Source organism: Trichosurus vulpecula, chromosome 7 (genome assembly GCF_011100635.1).
Source record: "Trichosurus vulpecula isolate mTriVul1 chromosome 7, mTriVul1.pri, whole genome shotgun sequence".
Lineage (NCBI taxonomy): Eukaryota > Metazoa > Chordata > Mammalia > Diprotodontia > Phalangeridae > Trichosurus > Trichosurus vulpecula.
The window spans coordinates 228,150,290-228,159,255 of NC_050579.1; positions in this window are offsets into that span (position 1 = coordinate 228,150,290).

The following is an 8,966-nucleotide window of genomic DNA, read 5'->3' on the forward strand; positions in this document are numbered from 1 at the left end:
TGCAAAGACTGCTGGGGCATTGAGAACTCTGCTGTTCAGATATAGCATTTGTTAGCATTCTTACTTGCTTCCCAGATACAGAATATTCTGTGGGTCGGGCACCAGTTTGGGGAGGCAGACTCACTCTCTCTCTCTCTCTCTGTCTCTCTGTCTCTTTGTCTCTCTCTGTCTCTCTCTGTCTCTCTGTCTCTCTCTCTCATCTACACAGCCTTAACGCTTACCCTCACTCCCTAATTCAAAGATTCAGCCCCAGAAACATACCTAATCCTTCAAGAATACCATCAGGGCTCATGCACAAGCTGCTGGGAAGCCATGCCTGGACATACCAATACACTCTCATCCATCGGAAGCCGGACTTGATTAGATTAGTTTCCATTAAATTCCCTCTTTCTCCTCCTAGGCTCCCATTGCTATTCATTCTCCCAACATCTCCCTGCTCTCTACGGACCTAAGAGCCAATTTTCTATTGATTATCAACTTCTGGAGAATGTCTATCACTCTTTTATCACCTAGGACAGGCCTGCACAACATGGCCTGCGGGCTGCTTGAGGCCTACCAAAGGATTTCAGGCAGTCCAAGAAAAATGTAAAGGATGTAAAAGAAAGTAAAGGTGTAATGAGTGCTTTGTCCATGCCCTCTTAACCTGCCTTCCACTAGTCACTATCGTGCCCATCATGTAACTTGATGGGTAGGTTGCCACTGGAGTTCTCTCCTGTTTGTCACTGTAACCAACCATCATCAGTCTGTCTCTAGTCTAAGAGGAGCGAAAGTTGTATCTTTTCCCTGTGTTTTTGGTTGTTACCGGCATTGAACAATGTAAGGGATCCTACCCCTCCCTCTCTTCATGGCCACCCTCCAAGTTACATGAGTGTCTGGCGCTCTTTCCAAGGTCAGACACTCAGTTCAGTATTTTTTTGTATGTGAGCAGTTGCAGTGGAGATCATTTGGTTCTAACATTCAAGTTTTTGGGGTGACTGTAAAACGTGTGATAAAAAGAAACAAGATAAAATCAGAACATAGAGTCTTACAAATAGATAGTTGTTCACTTACATGAGAGACAAAATACTGAGCTGTGTTTGCTAGGAAGTAACAGCTGGTTCTGAGGGAATACAATCTTCATTGTCATTTTGAATCAAAAGAGCCTGACTTAAGCAAATTGGATACCAGTGAAAAACAAATTAAAGATTCCAGATTGTTGAAAAATCTCATCGGGGAGCAACAACATTTCAAGAAAGTAAACTCAGACAATGGAGTGGCTACTAAGGTTAGTTTTCAGATTTCTAATCACTTTCAAACATGATTCTGAAGTATGATAAACTGATTGATGACAAAAACTGTAATACATCCCATTAACTAAATGTAAAACAGTAAGAAAACCTGAAAAACGTCTTAAAACTTGTAGCACTTAGCAAACTAATTTTTTTAACATTAATGTGATTTCATGATAAAAATCTTAAGTAATAAGCATAATTGATATTAATTGGAATTTTCCTTTTCCAAAATATGGTTTATTTGCAAAATAGTTTAATCATTAATTATACCTTTACTTGGAAAGTGAACTGCTAAAAACCTATCTGTGGCCCGAAGAAGGTTACCTATTTTAATTTTGGCCCCTACCTACTGCCAAGTTGTGCAGTTCTAACCTAGGAGAACCCCTTCAGACTCTATACAAACATGAGGCAGATGGTTTGAGGTCATTGGCATAAACAATGCTCTGGGGCCAGAACTAGGATTCAGTCCATGGGGGGAATAAATGGCACATCATGTGGGAAGTACATTCACTCTGGCCTCCAGTTTAGACTCTTTGTACTCCTAATAGTAAGAAACTGGCAACTAAGGGAGGCTTACCCTGGGAATCAAAGGGACTGTACCTGACTGATAGAGGACGCCAGTTATGAAATTTTGGGCAATGCCATTGAGAAAAGTTAAGGTGGCTCAGTGCATAATGCACTGGGTTTGGAATTAGGAAGACTCATCTTCCTGGGTTGAAATCTGGCCCTCAGACACTTCCTAGCCATGTGACCCTGGGCAAGTCACTTAACCCTGTTTGCCTGAGTTTCCTCATCTGTCAATGAGCAGAAGTAGAAAATGGCAAACCACTCCAGTATCTCTGCCAAGAAAACCCCAAATGAGGTCACAAAGAACCAGAAAGAACTGAAATGACTGAGCAACAGCAAGAGGAAGGAGGTTTTTTTTTGTTAGTGATTTTTGGCAGCTGAGGAACTCTTATCACCATAGATGTCAATTCATTCAACAAGTATTTTATTGACCTAGGTGTGGTGGCTCTCACCTATAGACCCTACTGCTGGGTAAACTGAGGCTGGTGGATCACTGCAGTTCAGGGCTTCTGAGCTGTTGTAGGGCTAAAGTTGACCTAGTGCCATACTAAGGTACTAAAAAATGTTGATTCAAGGGCCATGATGAAGCACAAGTCAGAAAAAATGAAGCAGGCTGAAGCTTCTGTGCCAATCCGTATTGGTATGGGACCCATGAGTGGTCACTGCACTTTCAGCCTGGGTGAGTTACAGAGATACACTTTCAAAAAAAAAAGTCTCATTGAATGACTACCATGTATAAGACATAGGCTAAGCCCTGAGGGGGATAGAAAGGTGAGGGGAGGTCTTTACAAAGTAGTATTGGCAATTCATGTTTATATGTAACAACCATATTAGGTAGGTAATGCATGTGTGGTTATTTCCAATTTTACAAATGAGGAAAATGAAGTACAGAGAGAAGTGAGGTTTGCAAGTGTCAAAGCTGGGACATAAAACCACATCTCTCCAGAATCCAGGTCCATTATCTTATTTATTTATTTCTTCTACTACTTCACATAAACCTCATAGAGCTTACAATCTAGTGCAGGAGATAAAGTAGAATACGAAAGCCCTATAACAGAAATCCATATAGGAGCTCAAAAGAAGAAGCGTTCACTTCCCTCTGAGGGGATGAGGGAAGGTTTGTTAGAGGAGGTGGCATTTTGACTAAGTTTTGAAAAGTAGATAGGCATTAATGCATTGTTGGTGGAGTTGAGAACTGACCCAGCCATTCTGGAGAGCAATTTGGAACTATGCCCAAAGGGCTGTAAAACTGTGCGTACCCTTTGACCCAGCACTATCACTTCTGGGTCTGTATCCCAAAGAGATCACACAAGTGGGAAAGGGACCCACATGCACAAAAATATTTATGGGAGCTCTTTTTGTGGTGGCCAAGAATTGGAAATTGAGGGGATGCCCATCAATTGGGGAATGGCTGAACAAGTTGTTGTATATGAATGTAATGGAATAATATTGCTCCATAAGAAGTGATGAGCAAGCTAACTTCAGAAAAACCTGGAAAGACTTATATGAACTGATGCTGAGTGAAGTCAGCAGAACCAGAAGAACATTGTACACAGTGACAGCAACATTGTAGGATGGCTAACTTTGATAGACTTAGCTCTTCTTAGCAATGCAAGGATCTAAGACAACTCTAAAGGACTGATGATGGAAAATGCTATCCACATCCAGAAAATGAACTACAGAGCCTGAATGCAGTTCAAAGCATATTATCTTCTCTGTCTCTCTCGGTCTCTCTCTCTCTCTCTCTCTCTCTCTCTCTCTCTCTCTCTCTGTCTCTCTCTCCCTCTTATTTCTTTTTTTTTCATGGTTCCTCTCATTGGTTCTAATTTTTCTTTACAACATGACTAATGTGAAAATTTTTAAAAAATGAAAAGTAGGTAGGGATTGGACTCTAAAATTTAGCAGGTATTGAGAGCCCCCATTTGGTACAATTTTGCTATTTATTTGAATTCAGAGAATTTGAATTGGAAGCCACCTCTGTCACTTACTGTGTGACCTTAGGCAGGTGACTTAAGCTTTACAAGCCTCATTTCTTCAGATGGGGTTTCTAAGATCCCATCTAGTTCTAAATCTCTTAGCAGCATGGAAACAACTGGGACTACCACCTACTCAGCAAGAATCATTAGTTAAAAAAAAAATAGGAAGCTATAAAAAAAATAGGAAGTGTAAAGGCAGAAGGTGGTGCAGTAGATAAAATGCCAGGCCTGAAGTCTAGAAAATTCGTCTTCCTGTTAGAATAATTTTGATACCCCTATTTACTTTAATTGGTATTTACTTAGTTCATGGTTATTTATGGCAGTCAATGATTGTTTTTAAGTAAGATAAATAGGATAGAAGTAAGCTTGATCTAGTTAACATTGTTAGAATAAGAGTTATGTAAATTAGGATTAATTAATCCACTCTGTATAGATGGTTATATTGCCTTTAATTGATTTATGGGACAGATTTATACTATATTACGCCTGTTACAAAGATTTATATTAACTTGTGTATTAATCTTGCCCTGCCCCATTCATATGACTGTACTAAGAGAGCTGTGTTCCCAAAAAACCAGTTTCCCCACTTCCTCTGTTCTTGGGAGAAAAGCAGCTGAACTTCCAAACCCCACAACCATACAAGCAAATCTGGTGCCCTTAGGCAACACAAAAACCACAAGACTGAATTTGTCAAAACAAGGGGAATATGCCTGATTGCTTTGAACACTGCTTCCACTGTATGTGGTACAAGTTTACATTTTTAAATGTTATAAGGGAAAATGATCTATGCAATAATAGAAAATGGATAGAAGATATTTAATAAATTCTAGTTGATTGATTGCAAGAGGTAGTGTTTGAGCTGAGACCTGAAGGATGGATAGGAATTAGAACTGGATGGGTAGGGTATTTCAGGTGAAGGGAACAGCATGAGTAAAGCCCTTAAGGGAAAACAGTGCATGTATTCAGATAACAAAAGTTCTTCTGTGATGCCTCCTGCTGGCATGGAGATGATCCTGGCTTGTCAAAATCCTTGTCTGCAGGAATCGAGGCCTGGCAGGTCCGACCAAACTAAAAAGACTTTCAATTCAGCATACATTTATTAAACACTTACTATGTACCAGTCTATACTAAATGCTGGAAATGCAAATGCAGCCTCGAATATAAATTCTGAGGATCCTTATCCCAACTCACACTTACACTGATGAGCTGCGTCAGTCAGTATGTATTAATTAAGCACCTACCATGTGCCAGTAAAATGCTGGAATACAAATGTAGCATATATTAAAACTCTGAGGAACCTTGTCCCAATTCCCACTCACACTGATAAGTCAGGTCTCCAGAATCTGACTGGCTATGTGTCTCCTGTAGGGTTCTAGAGTACTTGAGCAGGGGAGTGCCTGAGCTTTAAGAATATAGATGTGGCAGGTTGGTGGGTGATGTATTGAGACAGGGAGCCCACCGAGAAAGCTATTATCATCTAGGCAAGAAGTGATGAGGGCATGAACTAGAGTGGTAGCTAATGGAAAGGAAGGAATAGGTCCAGTGATGGACCTTAGTCATCCAAGGACCAGTCTTAGTGAGTTCAGAGAGATTCATCACCATGTTAGCCATTCCGTGATAACTCTTTTTCAGCCACAGCAACTCACTAAGAATGGTTGAGGTCTGCATTGATGGAGTAAGAATCCACACCAAGAAAATTGTCAATTTTTGCAATATTTTTAAAAGTCCATTTCCTAAGCACTTGACATGTATCAGCTAGAGTATATATCTCAACTGAGAAGACTAAGGGGTGTGTGTGTGTGTGTGTGTGTGTGTGTGTGTGAAGGAATGGTTGGGGGAGACTCCAACAAACAGAAACTCATTTTTTGTTGTCAGTGAGAACAATGAACAGTATACATGCAATCAAAGACCAGTAGAGCATAAGCTATGGACAAACTTCTAAAAGAAGAGAGAGGTTAAAAACAAAAAAAAAACTAGAATCATAGATCCAGAATGTCAAAGCTGGAAGGAACCTTAGAGATGGCGCAGTTGGACCCCTTCATTTTAAAAAATATATCTACTTATCAATTTAACTTTTCTTTGAAGACTGTCTAGTCTGTGGTAACAACTTAAATGATTGTTTCATGATAAAGAAACCTAGGCTGACAATGTATACAGGATTCTTTTCTAGAAGTCAATCAATCACTCTTTATTAAGTACCTACTTTGTCCCATTCACTGTGCTCAGCACCGGGGATAAGAAAAGTCAAGAGGCAGTCTGTGACCTCAAGGAGCTTACAATCTAATGGGGGAGACAACACAGAAACAAATATAAACAAAGCAAGCAATATTCAGTGTAAATAGGAAATAATTAACAAAGGGAAGGCACTGGAAATAAGAGATGTTGGGAAAGGTTTCATATAGAAGGTGGGATTTTAATTGGGGGAAGGAAGCCAGGGAGATCAGTGGTTGACGTGGAGGAGGGAGAGTGTTCCAAACACGGGGGACAGCTAGAGAAAATGTCCAGAACCTAGAAATGGAGTGTCTTATTTGTAGAACAGTTAGGAGGTCAGTGTCACTGAATCCAAGAGTGGGTGGAAGTGATGAGGTTAAACCAAAATGATGAGGGAGGGAACCACATGTTTTGGGGGTGCTTGAGACCCCAAAATACCAATGCACTGAGTCCTGCTGAATAAATTTGACTCAAACCTTCTCAGCCAAAATAAAACAAAGTTCATTAAAGATTTGCCATATTGGGCAGACTCTTAAGAAGTCTGAGTATTTGTGACACTAACGCCAGCAGCCCAGAACAATCTGAGCAGAGCTAGACTGAATCTGAGTGTCTTCATGAAGGCAAGATGAGACTTATATACAGAAAGATTGTGGGAGAGATTGAGGGGTGGCTAAGTAGTCTGGGGTGACTAGAGAAGGGGTTTAGGGAGGGGCTTGAGGAGGCATCTAAGGAGGATTTTGATGGGACTAGGGTGACTAGAGGTCAGACTCCAGGAGTAAGATTAAGGGTGGGAAATAGCTGAAGGCCACCTGGAGAAAACAGACCATACAGGGCTAGGCTAGTTTAAGGGTAAGGGAGATTTGGGCCTAGCCATAAGGAAAGGCTTATGGCTTCAGGTAAAGGCCAGATTTAGTGGGAAGATTCAAGGAGAGTTCAAGGGAGTTCCCAGAGACTGTACCCCATCAGAAGGGGATAAGCATAAGACAACTGGAATGGTAGAAGGGGACTAGGTTATAGATGACAATGCCAAACAGAACATTCTGTGTTGATTCCCCTATTTTTTCTGTTGTGAGGAAGGATGTATGTTTTGTTTTATTATATTCTCTGAGACTGTTAGACTGTTACTGACTTTTCTAGGAGTCAGTAAAGTACAGCCCCTGGGTCAAATCTGTTATTTTCAAATATAAAAACATTTCTTAGTTTTGTAGGCAGTAGGCAAGGGGCCAGTAGCAACAATAAAGATTACTGAAAGAACAGAGCTGAGAGAGGGGGCAATCTATGGGAGAAGCTGGGTTAAATGAGATCACTTGTGCATGTAGAGGCATATGCCTTTCAAGGAGAAAGTGCTCCTCTACATATAATAAAGAGTAAAAGAAATATTGGTGGAAAGGATCTGAGTGGTGTTAAAGGAAGTGGCAACAAAAGGAAGCTCTTCTTGAATGACTTCAACTTTTTCAAGGAATTATGAGAAAAATTTCTCAGCTGATGGTGGGGAAGAGGAGAGCCATGGGATGTTTGAGGCGTGATGAATAGGTTTAGAAAACCGACTGTGAGCGGGATAGTGAACTGATTAGGGGAGATAGAAAAAAAAAATTAAAAATTATCTTGTTGGGGCAGCTAGGTGGCGCAGTGAGCACAGCACTAGCCCAGGAGTCAGGAGGACCTGAGTTCAAATGCAGCATCAGACACTTGACACACTTATTAGCTGTGTGACCTTGGGCAAGTCACTTAACCCCAATTGTCCTGCCTTCCCCCCTCTACAACAACAAAAAAAATTATCTTGTTAAGGTGTGGTATAAGAAATGGGGAAGACACAAACTTCATAACAACATGGAAAAACCTACATGATATAATGCTGAGTGAGCAGAGCAGAACCAGGAGCACATTGTACACAACCACAGATATATTGATTCTGTGATGACTAGCCTTGATAGACTTGGCTCTTCTCAGCAATACAAGATTTAAAGACAACTGCAAAGGACTCATGATGGAGAGAGCTATCTACATCCAGAGAAAGAACTATGGAGTCTGAATGCAGATTGAGGCACACTGTTTGCTCTCCCTTTTTTTTCTTTTGTTTTTGTTTTTTTGGTTTTGTTTCTTCTTTCTCATGATTCATTCTATTGGTCATAATTCTTCTTTACAACTTGACTATTGTGTAAATAAGTTTAATGTGAAGTTATGTCGGATATATAGAAGATATATCAGATTCCATGCCATCTTGGGAGAGGGGGAAGAAAATCCGGAACTCAAAATCATGCAGAACTGAATGTTGTAAACTAAAAATAAAAAAATCTTAATAAAAAAAACAGTTCTAGCAGGTCCTATCAAGTGAGAAAGGCTTCAAATATTGTCCCAGGGATGAACTGCCAATGAATAGTCCAAAGATAAGCCTAGCTATACTCAGAAAGGCTAAGCCCTAGATTGGCTGCATGGAATGATTTTTTCAGCTAGATCAAATCCATTTCAAACACTGTCTATTTGAGTAATAGTAGAAGTGAATCACAACTCCTACTATGTGATTCATGATGGAGAAAGTGTGCACAGATGGATGAGATGACAGCTCCTTGATGCACTGAAGGATGGGTTCTTGTAAGAATAGTATTTTTTGAAATTCATTCAATGCCTCTGTATTTTTCTCCTTTAAATGTCTGCAGAATAAATAAGAGGTAAAGGGTCCTTTAAAAAAATAAAGGATTCCTGGGATCCCTTAAAAAATAAGGATTCCTGATACAGGCTCACAAAATCTGACCATTTGAAAAGAGAAAGGTCAAGTCTGTTCAGCACAATAAGTATCTGTGAATGTCACTTTCCATGTCTGTATCTGTAACTACCCTGTGTGTTGCATATGATAAGCCCAAAGCATGACAATTCTTTGCATAATGACCTAAGTCAGTGGTGTCAAATGTGAAATGGATCCCTGACAGAAACATATCACTTA